Source organism: Xiphias gladius, chromosome 15 (genome assembly GCF_016859285.1).
Source record: "Xiphias gladius isolate SHS-SW01 ecotype Sanya breed wild chromosome 15, ASM1685928v1, whole genome shotgun sequence".
Taxonomy (NCBI): domain Eukaryota; kingdom Metazoa; phylum Chordata; class Actinopteri; order Istiophoriformes; family Xiphiidae; genus Xiphias; species Xiphias gladius.
In genome coordinates, this window is record NC_053414.1 from 33,640,424 (window position 1) to 33,658,273 (window position 17,850).

Sequence of the window (17,850 nt, forward strand, 5' to 3'; positions counted from 1 at the left end):
AATACAATATATTTCAATAATAAAAATTGAATATGCTGTTATCATAAAATATTTTCATAGTTTGTACTATACATATAAAAAGTCTGGACAATGTGGGAAATAAGGTCACGTCTTGAGCTTAATATTCTTCAAACTAATTCATATCCTGGTTTGACTCTGGTATGTTCTGGTTTGGACATTGTATTAAAAGATTGTGCTTATCTTGGTGATTCAGTGGTGGACGTGAACTATACAGTATACTTATAGTATGTCATTATTACTAAAAATGAGTATTTGCAATTTTAGTCCTGGAATCAAAGATACATAAAAAACCTTTCCTCATTTTGCTGCTGGTGTGCACATTAACAATAGATGAATATCGTAGTTAAGAATCTAGTCTGAGACAATTTCCTCAGCTCAATATGTTATGCTGCTGTATGAGGCAACATAGTCCTGCCCCAGTTTTACTATAACTTGTAAACATCTTAACAAACTTTACATTTCTGTACTTTTCTAAAAAAAAACAAAACAAATGCTCAGGAAACTGTGTTGCAGAAATGAAGTAGGACCTTATAGACATGACATGCAGTAATCAGAACCTCTTAAATCACCTGCTGCATACTTGCAGATGTCAAACTGGGCATACTTCAACATTTTGGTGGAAACCAATTTTAATTGCCTTATCAAAATGTTAGCACAGTTGGTACATTTTAAAATATCCTATCAATAAACTTACTGACCAGTATTGAATACTACTCCAGCAACTATAGACATGCAGCATTACTCACATGGCGTTCATCCTGTTTTGGGCAGTGCACTTGTAAACACACCATAGTGCCTGACCTCCAGTACAAACATTAAACTTCCAACAATTCCTCTCAGTTAAACATTAGGGTAGAAGAAAAACAGAAGACCAGCAGCTCTCACAGTGAATAATCGAAATTATTCTAACAGTGCCGAGTAAGTTAGGTTTACTACAGGCCCACAGGACTGAAAGCTTTTGTTCTTTGGGCTGGCTTTTATTCGCCAACTTCAGCCTCTACAATTCAAATTAAAAGTCAACATTTTGAAACTTCATTAAGCAATCTTTTTGTATTTTCGTGAATAATAAAGTATACTGTTATTATTCACAAAAATCCAAAGTCACAGAATGTGTGGTGTTAAAAGATAAAACAAAACGATGATGTGATGTTTGAAAGAAAATTATGTAAACGCTTAACTTGAGAAGAATGTACTGTTATAAGACCAGTATGGGGGTACCTTGTCATTTGTTATCGCCTAAAAGCGGCACTAAGGTGTTTTGGTTTCGCAATCTGTAAAAGTGAAGTGCAATGGTAAAAGCTGCACACTTAAATTGCTTGTGGTCAAAGGTAATGGTCCAGCATTACTTGGAAGATACTGGATCAAGAAGTTAAAAATGGATTTATTTAGTTTTAGATATATTTAGTTTTATAAGTACTATTATACACCTTATTATTATAATTCTTAGTTTTATTATTAGTCTCATTATTGTTACTCATCTTTTTGTTATAAGTCTACTGTACTATGCCCCCCCTTTTCTCTCTCTCTGTCTCTCTCTCTCTCTCTCAACCCAGCCGGTCGGGGCAGATGGCTGCGCACCATGAGCCGGGTTCTGTTCAAGGTTTCTACCTGTTAAAGGGAGTTTTTCCTTGCTGCTGTCGCCATGTGCTTGCTCATGAGGGAATGTTGGGTCTCTGTACATATAACTATAAAGAGTACGGTCTAGACCTGGTCTATATGAAAAAGTGTCCTGAGATAACCTCTGTTATGATTTGGTGCTATATAAATAAAATTGGATTTGTCTTTTGTAAACAGAGTAGCAATTTAGAGTGTGGAGGAGTTATGTGATAGATTACCAGAGGTGTTTAAACCCAGTCTAGGGAGGTGACAGGGATTAATATTTGAGATTCACTACTAACCATCTGGGGACCACAGAAATGCTGATACGTTATCCAGACTCCCAAGACCAGATGACAGATTTCCAAAACCAAACCCAGTGTTCAGGGTGTCTTACTTAGACAGTCTGCCTATCACTGCAGAAGAGATAGCACAAGGAAACACAGAGAGATCCTGTACTGGTAAAACTGAAACAGTATGTTTTGGCAGGATGGCCAAAGTATTTACCTGAGGAGGTTCTACAACCATTTGTGAAACTTAGGTTTGAACTCACAATAGAAGGTGTTTGGGGTTTCCGGTTGTTCATCCCAGAAAAGCTAAAATCAGGTTATTGTCAGAGTTGCATGACAGCCACTGGGGTATGGTGAAAATGAGGGCTCGTTCCAAAGTTATTTTTGGTGGCCTACACTTGATGAAGATATTGAAAGTGAGATGAATCTTTCCAATTTATGCAAGCAGCAGTAGCATGCCTGCCACTACCAAAACATGCCACACATAACTACCAAGAAAACGGCAGAAGAGCTGTTTTTGAAAACACAGGTTCTTACTAGATTGTCTCTAGTAAAACCAGAGGTATCTCAGTCTTTCCAAACAGGGTCTTTTCCAAGCCAGTCAAGTAGGAAAGGGAAACTGGGGTCTTTCTCAGTGGGTCAGGCAGTGCTTGTAAAAAACTACAGGGGAGGAGAGAAGTGGTTGGATTTTGGCTTTGGTAACATACTTAGAGCATGTGAATGGATCACATGTAAAAAGACATGTACATCAGATGCTGGATACAAAGAGAAAGAATGTAGCTCCAGAACATACTGTAACAAAACACTGAAAGAGACTGGGATTACCATATTGATCCAGGAGACAATGTGAATGACACTGACACTGTCTCTGTTATCTGTGAGCAGACACTGGAGGACTTTCAGTGCTCAGGCTGACAAAGCTCTGGAAATCCTTTCAAGTTCAGGAAGCACAGAGCACCCAAAGAGATATGTGCACCCTCCTTAACGTAGTGGACTAACAGAAAGAGACTATGAATCCAGGTCTCACGTTATGGACTGCAAACAGTATTTACACACAAGTTAGTTAAATTGAAGACCTTGTGAAGGTGTGTGTTCAGCTAAGCTGACTTTTTTGGATGTTTTTTTTTTGGATAAACGTTTGAAAGAAGGGAACACGTAAACAGAAAATAGTTCTAAGTCTTGAACCACATGGTGTATAAACGAAAAGTATGTAAAAATGCTCCACAATGAGAAGACTGTACTGTTATACCAGTCCTGTTTTGTGGCGCTATATTATCTGTTAAAACCTAAAGAGGGCAGTCAGGTGTTTGGGTGTGGCTAGTGTATGCTAGTCTTGTCTGCTCAAGTGCAGACATGGTCTCCATCCTCCTAATAAAACAGCCACCATAGTTCGCCATCTTCTCTCTCTTTCATTTTTTTTGTTGGAGATATGCTTCCCACAATATCCTGTGACATACGACAGAGGGGAATATCCCTTTTTCCCTAAGGTCACTTGACCTTGGAAGCTTTCGTTTTCTGCAAGCAGCTATACTTACCTCTCGTAAACTGTGAAACAGCATAACAGCCGTGCAAGCTGGGCATCTATCTCTTGCTTCCTTTTTCCGGTAGAGTGGCAAGGGCGTCCCATACTTTGGCTATCCATTTATACTCTCCCCCTTCATTAGATGTGCCCTCCACAGCTGTGAGTGTAACTTGATTTGGAGTGACACGTGGTGGTGAAGTGGTACTGGGTAGAGACTGGTTTGCGATTGGGTCATAGTGACTGTTGCTTCATATCTCATGGAGACTGAAACTCTGCAAGAAGTGATTGTCACAACAACCCCACTTTTAGTGTAAAGGTGTATAATTTCTCCCAACAGCACAGACAGAAAAACATTATGCAACATTATTCCCTACAGCAGGCAAGAGGAAATATTTAAAGCTTCTGTAAATGAAATGTAAGACTTTTTGATACCTGACCTGAACTGAATTCAGTGCTTTTTAATACTTTTCCAGACCTGCAGATACTGTTTTTATGTCATGCATTAATCCAGAGGTAGATTGTCATTAATCTACAAATTAAGGAAAGTGGCTGGATAAAATAGTTTAAAAATTGTGTTTAAATTGTGGGGAATATGTCAGGATAGCCCCACAATGTCACGTCAAGTATCCTGAGTGTGGGAAAACAAATACAATAGGCAGGCCATGTAAATACTACTAACAGGGGAACAGGCAGATTGTAGATTGTCTTTATCACGGGCAAACAGCCTCACGACTACTGTGGAACTTGGACCTATACTGTTCATTGGCTGTAGAGTCAAGTACCAACTTAGAAAAACACCTTTTGGAAACTCTCCCACTGTTCATGTCTGACACTGTGAATGTCAAAGAGCAGAAGAGCCCATCATGTGACCTTCTGCTTATACTGCTATGGGTTCCCGAACAGGACGTGTGCATTACAGCACTGTAAATTGAGAAGATGAAATAGATGGCAAGAGAGTGCAGTGGAAGATTTTACTCAGCACTAAGTTGGCAGCTACTGAAATGACTTAAAAACAATTGTCAAGTGGTTTTGGTCTTTGTACTCTTATGGTGTGTGAACTGTCTTGATAATAATAATGATATCCATTATCTTTGGAAATTGACCTTTGAGATCTGCACAAAGTTCTGCAAGGGCTCAATTTTATTATCACTAACAGTTAATGGTTTGACAAAAGAATGGGGCTTAATAATTGGCTGATGGTGTAACCTGCAAGTTATTCAGCATTTTTGATTTGAGAATGCTGACTTTTTAATCCAAGTCAGACAATAATTAGACAACTGAGCAGTAAAAGAAAAAAAAAGAATCTTCGGTGGAGATCTGAGATTTGATTTTTTTTTTTTTATTGTACAAGATCATGACAAAAAATAAGCAAATAAAAAATTAATTAATAGACACAGTACATGTAAACACACACACACAACATGAACAGCATATATTTAGGTACACATACGGAAAACATACAAACTGAAGCCAATAATGCACCAAAGAGCTCAACCAGCTTCAAAATAATGAATAAATGCAAATTAAAAAAAGAAAAAAAGAAAAGAAAAGAAGAAGTTCATTGTTGTTGACATGGACATTTTATTATTCTGGGGCTTTTGATTATATCACATGATTTGCACATGATCTCAGTTGATGGAGTTTGCCCAGATGTCATGGAAGCTTTTAAGTTCCCCTGACATCTTTTCCAACTTTTAAGTCAACATGGGCAATATGTCAAAAAAACAAAACAACAACAAATCTGTTAATCTGATGAACATGATGTGACATAATCAGAAGCTCCAGAACAGCTACTAAATGGACCTTGGGATGAGACTGTTTTGCCCTCTGCTGTTTCCAAGGTCAAGAATGAACTTTGAAACTCTTTCTCTATTTTTCATTCTAAACACAAATAAGATACATTATAAATATAAACCAAACTGTCATTGCTTTTGGTGATTCAGCATATCCTCTGCAATTTTTTACTCTCCGTACCAATTATTTTCCACTGCTGCCCTTCAAGTAAGAACTGTTCATATTTGCTTTTCAAAGACGCTACCCTGTGGTCAGTACTCTCTATTACATGTGAGATCCATGGCTCTAAACTAAATACATATCTGCCATTACTCTCTGCAGTCTTTAGTTTCTGAGTATGATGATGAGAATCACATGAATTTGTAAAATGCATTTTGCTGGTTAAGGCTTATTATACAATCCTGCAATAAATCCTGCCTTCACAGTTAAAAATGTTTAGTTTTTGTTGGGACTTTTTTACAGATGTGTTGATTTAGCTTCACTGGTGGCTGCAGTTTGTGTGGCTATTGTTATATTGTGTTAAATGGACAGGTGTTTCTATTATTTTGCACCAATTTACATAAATCAAGGGTTAAGCTAAATGCAATACCCTTCAACAGCACCAAAAACTGCATCCTACAACATTAAAATAAAGTTCAATCAACACCTCTCTGAAACACCCTGAACATTATAACCTTCATGAAGGTAGGATTAGTTGCAGGAATGCTGCATTAGACTTCCATAGTTTTAGCAAGGTGTACCTAATAAACTGACAACTGAGTGTAAATTAGATGAATGCAGCCAAATACAGAGAGGTCCTTGAAGAAAACCTGCTCCAGGCATGACCTGTGACTGGGGCAGTGGTTCACCTGACTCAAAACATACATCCAAGACTTGTTCCAAAACCGAGTGGAATCGGAACAAGTCTCTGACTCCAACCTTTCCCTCCAACAACCCTCAAAATCCTCTGCCACACTAAGGGGAGCATTTGGCAAGGATTGGATTGGACCAAAACCAGTGTGGAATTGGAGATGGTCAGCACCTGCCTCGAAAAGGTAAAGACAATTATATGCTTTTGTTGAATACATTACACATATAATCTTAGCAACACGAGTTTAGTGATGAGAAACAATGAACAATGAAGTAAAAGTACAAATAACATTAACAGTTGAGTTCCTGCTGCTTGAATGAATGGTGAATTTCTTGGTGCAATTAGACATTAACGAAGATATTGTATACTATGTTTAAAGGATTTGAAAATTGCAATAATAACAACTTTAATAATGATTTACATAACAGTGTAACATGTTTTTAGAAGAAGTTTAAGCCAGCAATTGTTGATTACAAAAGCTATAATGACAACTACTGCTGACAAATTTACTCAGCTGTAGTAAATTTCTGTTAATACTGTGAGTTGGCAGAACCCCAGTAATCAAAGTCTTAAATTATATAATGTATCAAAACACCACTTTTAAGTGTCATGATTAAATTTGACTATTATTGATTAATATCAAGTAAACTCCTAACATTGTAATATCTTTATTTATTTGACATAAATTGGTTACTTTTCTGAGTAATTGGTTCATAAAGAAAAACAACCTCAACAACGACAGTTACTATCACTACAACTCTTTTTAAAAACAAACAAGTTTGTGATCATGTTTGGTAAAATCATATCTTGCTTAATACTAAGACCACAAACACAGGTGTCCAGTTGGATTAATAGAAAAGAAATGCACCTTGAATGTGTGTCAAATAAAATTAGATATAGTTTTAGATATTAGTATTAGTATTAGATATTTGTGCTGGATAGAATTGAAAGAATGATAAATTTCTGGGCGCAATTAAAAACAAAAACTAGACTATATTACTCTGTCTCTCAACACTTTCTGACTAACAATAGTTTAATTTTAAAAAATTCTCAGTCTTTTCCTAAAACATCTGGCCACTGTAGTTTTTAATCAGACAAACAGGAGGAAATATTGCATTCGTTGTGGATTATTTTCAGGGGTGGATTTATCTGCATATAATGCTCTGAGTTTTTGGGGCAGCAGGACAGTGCATGTGAGAAAATTACAGTGTGTGTGTTCATAGTAATAAACATGTCACCCAGTGAAACAGTGTGACTCACTGTTGTGTTTTTAATAGTTTCTGCACACAAATGGAGATCTAATGGAATCAATGTTACACTCCACATTGGTATCTAGTGTCCTTATAACAAGAAGGACACTAGATACCAGGAAGATACTGGAAAAAGTTCTTCCAAAGTCCATTTAAACCTACATTAGTTCTGCTTAAGCACCCTTAGTCCTCTGCTTTCTTTTAGCGATTTTCTCGCTACTTCCCAGTTGTTTACACGCTATTCCGCAGAGCAGATTGGTTCACCACCAACCAGTTCACGTTTCAAACAGATACTCCCTACTCAGTGACACAGAAACCAACTCTGGTTACTGGCAACTCTATCTTGAGAAACCAACGCTGCAATGTTGAATTCATGCCAACTGAGAGTTGAGACCAGGAGGCAGAGTTTCAGTCTTACAAGCTTCTCTTTGCCTCCAGTACAGCAGTCACCCACCAAAACCCCATAGAGACGTTTTTTGCCACCTGACCACCTAAATTAATTAATTGTAAAACAAACAGATTAAGAGTTGTACAGAAGTACAACAAAATTGGAGAATTAAATGTGGACTCTTAAACATAAGATTGCTCCGATCCAAAGCCGTATTAGTAAATGATCTAATACCAGATCATTATATTGATATATTTAGTCTCACTGAAACCTGGCTGTGTCATGACTCACATTCCTCGAGGCACCAGCCGAGGAGGTGGAGTTGCAGCCATTTTTAATTCAAGACTAATAATCAACACTAAACCTAAACTCAATTATAACTAATTGGAAAGCCTGGTTCTTAGTCTTACACGTCCATCATGGAAAACTTTAAAGCCTATTATATTTGTTATAGTGTACCGCGCTCCTGGTCCATACTTTTTTAAAATCACATTTAGTCCTTAGTACAGATAAAGTAATTATTCTCGGTGATTTTTAATATGTGCTTATCTCAATATTAGATTCAATTAGACTCAATTGGCTTGGCTTAGAGTGTAAATAAACACACTCACTGTTTTAACCACACCCTCGACCTCGTTCTGACTTATGGCATCGAAATTGAACATTTAATAGTCTTCACACAGAATCATCTTTTATCAGACCATTGTTAACTAACTAATAACTTTTGAATTCCTATTACTGGACTACACACTATTAGGAAAAAATGTCTTTCCTAAATGTCTATCTGATAGTGCTGTAGCTAAATTAAAGGAAGTGATTCCATCAGCACTTAATTCACTGCAATGTTTTAATATAACAGAGGACTCCTATGCTACTTTAGTTCCTCCCAGATTGACCATCTTGTTGATAGTGCTGCAGGCTCAATGAGAATGAGATGTGACTCTTTTGCTCCTCCAAAGAAGAAGCTAGTAAAACAAAGGAAGTTACCTCCATGGTTTAACTCCATAATAAAGCAAACTATGTGAAAAATTTAAAGGATATGGCGTTCTACCAAAATGGAAGAATCCCACGTAGCCTGGCATGATAGTCTTAAAACATATAGGAAGGCCCTCTGTAATCCCAGAGCAGCCTATGACTCATCTCTAATAGAGACCAATAAAAACAACCCTCGGTTTCTTTTCAGCACTGTAGCCAGGCTGACAGAGAGTCATAGCTCTACTGATCCATGTATTCCTATAGCTCTCAGTGGTGACGATTTCATGAGCTTCTTTAAATGATAAAATTAACTATTAATACTACTATTAGAAATTAAATTCACCACCTTCTGCCCTCAACCAACAACGACTTATATTCAAACACAGGCACCTTAGAAACAGCTGTGCAACCTGAAGTATAATTAGACAGTTTCTCTCCCATCGACCCTCGCCAACTAACTTCAACGATCTTAGACCCCATCCCAACTAGGCTGCTTAAGGACGTTTGACCCTTAGTTAGCACATCTTTACTAGATATGATCAATTTGTCTTTAATCAACAGGCTATATTCCGCAGTCCGTTAAAGTAGCTGTGATTAAACCTCCTCTTAAAAAGCCTATTCTTGATCCAGATGTTTCAGCCAACTACAGACCCATATCTAACCTTCCCTTTCTCTCTAAGATCCTTGAGAAAGCTGTCACCAACCAGTTGTGTGAAGTTTTACATGATAATAGTTTAGTTGAGGATTTTCAGTTACAAATGACCTTCTAATTGCATCCGACAAAGGACTTGTCTCTGTACTTGTCTTGTTAGATCTTAGTTTGTGCAGTGTGACGATAAATCCTCCATATATTCGAAAGTTAGTCATGGAGTTCCACAAGGCTCTGCGCTTGGACCAGTTCTATTCACCTTATATATGCTTCCTTTAGGCAATATTATTAGGAAACTCTTCATAAACCTTCATTGTTATGTGGTGGCTGGCTGGTGGCTAGCAGGCTGGGATACTAGCTGGGAATCACAGGTGTTAACAAAGTCCTTAAACCAGTCAGACAACAACATTTTAACGATGGCTTAAGGGCCCTTCCCTTTGTGTCATGCTTAAAACAACCTATTTGTATCCCCATCCAGCTTCCTTCCATATCCACTCTCAGTAAAAGGCACACAGCGGTCTCAAAAATTCTATACACAAGAAACACAGGGGATGGGACACAGATAAACTGACAAAGAGTAAGAGACAGTGGTAGGTTTAAATAGTCACTGGAATAATTAAGTAACTGGGAACAGGTGTGTAAGTGGGTGGGGAAGCTAGGTGATTAGGAAAAAAATCTGGGGGCGTTTGGTAGGAGGGTGGAAAACAGCAGGTAATCAGAAAGGCAGGAAACACACCAGGGCAGGAAGTGAAACAACAAACAGACAGTGAAAGTGATTTCACAATAAAACAGGAAATCACACACAGTCCAGTTAAAAAGTCCCTCAGAGGGGCAGATCATGAAACCAGCCCCCCCCCAACGATCCTCAAAACGATAAGCGGAATAGTCAATGGATGGATACTGCGATAAATAGACGTTTGTGGTGAATGACCCCCCCCCCCCCCCCGTCATCGGGTTTTTAAGAGCCAATGTATCCTTTTTGGCTTTTGATAAATAAGCTTTCAATTTCTTCCTGACCTTTCAACATTCGTTATTGATTGCGCTGGTGATTGATTTCCATACGGATGGTTTTTGTTTGTTTGTGTTGGTTCTGTTAAATTTAGCTGTGGAAACATTCCTATGCTCTGCATATAACTCTATAAGTTTTCTTATTTCTCCAACAGTAAAATTTATTTTCCTTTTTTTCTGGTTTGCATTATCCATATCTTCCATAGAATGTTCAACGGGAAGTTAGAGTGCGCTTTGGATAGAAATGTGTTGCATGGCAACAATCAGGGCTATGCATGTATTCACATTGACACGCATCGTAAGACCAGGCGCATCTAGTAATGTGGTTAGTCAGGCTTGGTGCATTCAGTATAAATTCAAATCGCAAATGCAGTCGACCTTCAATACCTTCAATTCATAATAGAACTTCACAAAGTAATGCTGCCTCTAGCTCTTTCTGTTAATATTAAGGACACAGCCATCTGCGTCCATATTATGTGCCAAGGGAGTTCACATAAACCATTGTTTTTGCTGTTTACATGCAGCCTGCCGACGAAGCGTGTGACACCACCAACTCAACATCCAAATACTTTCATGATCATTTTAGGAGACTTTAACCACACTTCTCTTTCTGCCACAATACCAACTTGTTATCAGTTCATAGACTGCCCTAATAGAGAAAATAAAACTTTGGATTTACTATGTGAAAACATGAAATATCACTCCCTTTTCCTCTAGCCAACACAAGTTTAAAGGGACTTTCCCATCACCTCAACAACAGACAAGATACTGTATTACACCCATCAGGTTTTGTTTTAACTTTAGCAAAGAAAGTGCTGCACAGCAATCTTTTAGATATGCAGAGAAATATATTATTCAGACCAAATGGACAAGTATGGGAGCCTTCTTTTGCTCTTGATCATTTATACACAGGCCTCTCAGAGGAGACACATATGTACAGATCCAGTAATTATCCCTTATAATTAGGAGTAACTGTTAGTTTCTGCTATTTTAATACAACTGGAGTTCTACTGATGAGTTTAAGAATTAAACTAAAAGATCATTAGTATTAGTAGTAGACACCTTATTCTTAGTTCTGACACCTAAGAATATCCTCAGTCACATTATTTTTGCCACCACATACTGTATAATGCTCAAGCAGAACAAATTAAACGTATCATTTTAAAACATTAGTTTATAATGTCAAGTGACCCCAAGTTGAAACTGCAGCTCAACCTTTGCCTTTAAGCTTTGAAAGAGTCACCATATAGGAGATATCACCACACACTTAGTATGTTGCCCCCTAAACCCCAAACATTTGGTCAACTTCATATGTGCTAACTTTGTTCACTGTGAGTTGAGCAAAAGCAAAGACCTGGTAAACCATTTCAAATCAATAACCTCCTAAACTGTAATACTACCAATGTTAGATATGTGCTCAAATGCCCATGTGACAAGGCTTATTTAGACCAAACAAAAAGACCTCTTAAATAGTGTATCACAGAAAACAAAGCTGCTATAAGAAGGATGTCCATGCTACTGCACGTCAACATATTTAAGTAAATCATGGACCAGCAGCACTACTACAATTCACAGCTACTGAAATATAGATGTACACACTGCACAATGTGGAACTCAATGGTTTGATGACTTTTCTTCAGCTTCATGTAAATTACTTTAAAATGGGCTCCTGCTTATTAATGTTTGGATTGCTCTATGCCTCTTACACCGACAACAGACATTGACTGATAATGTGACGTTATATTATCATCATCCAATATACACATATTTTAAATTTTTAAACATATTTTTGTATGTGACCTGAATTAATGGTACTACTGAGGCTCCTTGTTACCAGTTCCATGATAGTTATTGATAGAGAATTGATACAATAACAGACTATCTGCCTCCTTTGACTGTGCTACTGCTTTCAGACCACTTCCAGCTTTAGACTCAGAGTGCTATCAATAACCACCAACCAAGACACAGACAAACCAAGAAAACAGAGTGGAACAGATACCTTTGTTTCTTCAGCAGTCTCTCTTCAGCTAGTATTGCCCATGGATGTATTAAGGAGAACAGTATTGTTGCCCAGCAATTGCCGCTGACATGCTGTAAAATTACGAGTGCATGAAGCATTGTGTGATAGTTCTTCTTCTTGATGTTTCTTGGCAGTTGGCACACAATGATACTGTGCATGACCACCAGCAACTGTAATGAAGTGTGGAATGGGAATCTAAACAGACTGTACTTAATTCTAATAATAAATACATTTTTTTTAAAAGACTTAAGAAATACCCACATACCCTCTTATTCAGTTTGTCCACATACGATATTGAAACAAAAAAAGGTAAAACTTATCTCTCAAAATTACACAAATCAAAATTCAACTTTATTTCTCTAAGATTCAGTATCAGTTCCTCAGTCTAAGCATCATACTTTGGTCAGTATTGCATAACATGTTGTAGAAAGTCTTCCCTTAGTGTATTATGTTTTCCTATTTTAAATAATGTGTTTAATCTTGTATAACCAAACCGCAGGCTGGATGATATTGTCTCTCCTCTCCTGCTTCGCCCAGTGCTTCTCATTGTACCAACAATTCTTTTAATTTTGTAAAACCATCTTCCTGTTCTGTCTTCCGCCCACAGTTTTTTGTGATTCTTTTTTGTGGCTTCCTTTATTTCTCGTGCTGTCTGTGTGACTGTCAATACAAAGCTTTTGTTTCTCTACTCCCCTTTTCCCAGCAAGGCTTTAAGGTGTCTAGTGCTGGATGATTTTTATTATGTCCCTGTAAATGTAGTTAAGTCAAATTTTATTTATATATCCCAATATCACAAATCACACATTTGCTGCAAGGGGCTTAACAATCTGTACAGCATACAACACCTTCTCTTCTTAGACCCTTGAATCTGAAAGCAGGGTCGAAATCTTTTCCTCGTCATATTTGAAGCTGATACGGCCATTGATCAACTCAACCCAGTCGCTCGGGGCAGACGGCCGCTCACCATGAGCTGAGTTCTGTTCAAGGTTTGTGCCTGTTAAAAGGGAGTTTTTCCTTGCCACTGTCGCCAAGTGCTTGCTCATGAGGGAATGATGGGTCTCTGTAAATATAACTATAAAGAGTACAGTCTAGAACTGCTCTATATGAAAAGTGCCCTAAGATAACTTTTGTTATGATTTGGTGTTATATAAATAATATTGAATGGAGCAAGCCAGTGTAATTATGAGATTTAATGTCATGATTTATCAATATTGTTATGCTTGTCATATTCATATATTTTTGACATTCTATTCCATTTTCATGTTTCTCTCTGTTCGTTACTTGTGTAGCTACATTAATAAATGACCACAGCTATATTGTTAAGTTGTGATGACTATTTTGTGTGAGTAAATCTTTTGACATAAGATATAAAATTAACTGCACTCAACCAATCATGTCAATGTAACCAGGTAAAAATATATATTAAGATAATTACTTACTTATGATTGGATGAGCTAGTAGAATCCCTAAACCGTTATAGATATCATCATTTAGTGTAGCTTTATCGTTTCAGAATCAGAATCACAATCAGAAAAACTTTATTGATCCCCAAAGGGAAATTGTTTTTTACAATTGCTTAGTTAAGTGAATTAAAAGTGTAATGTGGGTCAACAGTAATTTAATACTCATTTAACAGCAGAGTTCTGACACAGGTGAGCAGAAAGAGGAGGAATTGTGTATCAGGATGGCAGGGACTCTTATGGCGTTCAGTGGAGAGGAACCCTGGTGAAGCTTGAAGAGGAACCCCGGACCATATCCTCAGCCGCTGTTCGAAAGCCCTGGGCGAGGGGTGGTACCACTACGTCATGTCCAAGTCCTGAAGGCCATAGCAGACACCATCTGTAGTGTGATTAGCCACTGCAAGGAGGAAAGAGACCATTGCTTTTGTCTGGGCTAGGTAGAAGCCAACAGCAGCTGCCAGGACCACCTCCTTTGGCCTGCTATCATAAGACTGGGAGCTGAAACAAGACTTGCGGAAGCAACTGAAGTTCCCAGAAACTGCAGCCACAACAATGCTAGTGCCAGACATGGTGCTGATCTCGGAAGAGCTGGGTATCACAGAGACAAGTAGTGGAAAAGCCATCAAGATGGCCATCAAGGCAGCAGAAGTTGCTTCAAGGTAGGTGCGGATCAGGAGAGGAGAGCCGTGGGTGGGGTAGCACTACTTGGACACAAGCTGGGGCATCACTGATAATGTGTTCAGGTGCATCAAAAGATGAAGTATGTTAAAACCACTCCAGGAATTAAAGTCATTTTTATACATAGTGCCTCATTTTCAGAGGCTCGAAAGTAATTGGACAATTGACTGACATCAGTTTCATGGGCCAGTGAGGCCTGTTCCCTTGTTTTTTCATGAGAACTTAAGCAGATGAAAGGTCTAGAGTTCATTCCAAGTGTTAAATTTTCACTTGTAAATCGCTTTGGATAAAAGCATCTGCCAAATGAATAAATGCAAATGTAATGTTAATGAAAGAAAGTTTAGTAAATTAAGTTTTAGTAAAGTTTTAGAAAATAAAAGGCAATGACTTTATACATCAAACATGTATAGCTACCCACTACTAACAAAGAATGACACAACAATAACACAAAAAAATGCTACACTACACTGAATGAATAGATGAATATAGAACCGGAGTGACAGTCACTGAAAGCAGAATTTGACACCTATAGCACCAGTAACAAAGGAAATCTGACGTTTCATTCCAGTAAAGGTCTTTTATGGGCAAAGTTTGAGATGGAGATTCAGAGAGACGCTGGTCAATCTGTGGTCAGGTCATCCTCCTCTGGGGAATGTCACATTCAAACCCCCTCTGGGCAGGCTGTCCAGTAGAGGCCAGATGTCACATTCTTAATTGTCTTACCTTTAAGATAAGTTCTTAAATAACAGTATTTTGATATTAAATAATTACACTGAATAAAGATCTGGCATCCTGACACTCAGGTGATTACAATGAGATCAACATCACATTTTTCTCTAATGGTTATGGAAATATTGATACATACAACTTGCAGACTTTAGCGATAAATTATAGTAAATCTCCATCTAAGTAAGAATACGACTGTACACATTAAAAATTTAAGAACGGTAATATTGTCATTGGCATTGTAACACTTTAAGATTATACATTTTCTTGTCTGGAGAGGAGCAGAGAAGAGGGACAATGCGAAGGAGGGAGCTTTGAAATATCTGGGGGAAAGTGTCTTGGAGTGAATGTGAGTGATGTGTGTTAAGGCACACATTATGGTTCCTTGGTCTGTCCAAAGTGATGTTGGATTCCTTTTTCTTTTTTATCCGATTTTATTTTTCTGTATGTATTTCCATGTATTTTGAAAGAGAGTCCTAGAGGTTTCATGATGGTCAAAGCAGGGCAGCAGCCCCGTCAGGCTAGAGGGGCCTGTGGAATTGGAATTGGAATTGGACAGCGACACCTGCAGGAAGGTGGACAACAACCTAGCTACAGCTTCAACAACTACTACTGCTACTATATCAAAGCCAAACTTTCTCAGTTGGCTCAGTTCTGGGCCCATGCTGGTACATTTTGTGTTCTGAAGCTTTCCATCTGTGCATCAATTTCACTGCTGAACCAGATCATCGCAGTCCCTCTGTTTACACCAGAAGCGGATGCCAACCCTGTCCTGGTTGGCATCTACTACTTTGCCCCCTTGAGAATCTCAAGTGGACCTTGAAAAGTCATTCATGCTATTATTTTAGTCACATATTGATTATTGTAACTCTCTGTACTCAGGGCTCAGCCAAAAAGCCATCTCTCGTCTCCCGCTTGTTCAGAACTCTGCTGCCAGACTTTTGACGAATTCTAAGAGACAAGACAATATCATGCCCATACTTGCAGCACTGCATTGGCTACCCTTTTAGATTATGAATATATTTTAAAATTTGACTAATTACTTTTAAAGCCCTAAATGGGCTTACTTACGTCACAGATTGACTTTGTATCCTATGAGCCTTGCTGTTCCCTCTGTTCCGCTGTTAGAACCCTCCTTACTCTTCCGACAGCTCGCCTTGTTACTAAAGGAAACAATGTCTTTTCTATTAGAGCCCCACTGCTATGGAACTCACTACCTGAGGAAATTATGTTAGCAAACTCAGTACCCTCGTTTAAATCAATTCTCAAAACTGTTACATCCACTCCCGGGACATCCACTACCACACCATCCACCTCCCATCCCTTTCCCTAAACCTTTACCACTCTGTGTGTGTGTGTGTGTGTGTGTGTGTGTGTGTGTGTGTGTGTATGATTGCCTGCAGGTGAGCCAGAGTCAGAGCAGAGCTTCACCAGCTGCATTCCATCTCCGTAATGAAGCCTCTTCAAATACTCAGCTTTGCCACTCCCACCCTGCCAGATTGTACTCTCTGCCACAGTGAGTAAATCTACATTTCCAGTAAGGTTTTTGATATTGAGTGTTTTTGCCTTGCTTTTGTTCCCTGAGCTAACCCAGCAGTTCCACCTGCCTCTAAATTCCAGCGCCTGGACTCCCACCTAGCCTGCCCAAGTCTGCTGCTGTTCATTTTACTGGTTCTACCCCTTTGGTCGCCTGCTCTCACATTTCCCTGGACTTCCCTCTGGATTAGCTCCTTCTGCCCCTAACTGCCCAGCCCCTGCCTCAGCCCCAGGCACCCAGTTACCAGCTCTAACTGCCTGTGAACTTGAAATAAACATCTTTGACTGCCTCCCAGTCTCCTGGTCTGTGTCTGCATTTGGGTTCACCTGCTCAGCTGCCCTTAACAAAAATGTACTTTTATAGGAAGGCTTTTCTACAGTAAATCTTTTGTATATTTATTTTTACCTGTTTTCATTATACACTCTGCTTTATTAGTCCCTATGTTCTGTTTTTATTCATTTGTCTGTTTTACCTTGCTTTTTATCATGACTGTGTATTTTATCTTCTTCTGTAAAGCACTTTGTAAATATGTTTTGAAAATAAAGTTACTTGTTAATCCTGTTTATCATCTGCCTCGTTCAAGAGGTCTTTGATTGTCATTAAGTGTAAACAAAGATGTTACTTGGCATCTGTTCAGAGCAACAAAAGACCTTCTGTCTAATTACAGTTGTAAAAAAGGAACTAGTCCTTGGTGTTTAAAGGCAGGGTTAAACTTTTGGGTGGGGCATTGAAAGCGTCACACAAAAAGCTGTCTCTGTGTTCTTATCAAAACTCGCATATTCCCCCACATTGTCCTCTTTGATCGTCATTGGCAAACATTGGAACATAATGCAAAACACAGTTTCACACAAACAAAGAAAACTTCCAATTAGCCAACCTGGGTGGTGTTATTAATAGAGGAGAATGAAAGTGTGTAGGTGATGTGTATTAAAATTATGAATTGGGTGATTGATGATTAAGCCATGGTCTAACATGTGAGTCGTTCCCAAGACACAACTACAAGGAGCAGATTAGGTAAGGTATGGTAGGTAGACCCCCACTTGGTAGGGTAGCCCAAATTCAGTCACACTGTCCAAGACAGTCAAA

General features: G+C 38.5%; 1 long non-coding RNA gene across 1 annotated transcript; it reads left to right on the top strand.

The window, feature by feature from the left end:
- The first annotated feature begins 16,660 nt into the window (after positions 1-16,660).
- Positions 16,661-17,334, top strand: LOC120800564. Its single transcript, XR_005708994.1, has 2 exons — positions 16,661-16,743; positions 16,848-17,334. It is a non-coding gene; the product is annotated as an uncharacterized LOC120800564 (long non-coding RNA).
- The last annotated feature ends 516 nt before the right edge of the window (positions 17,335-17,850 follow it).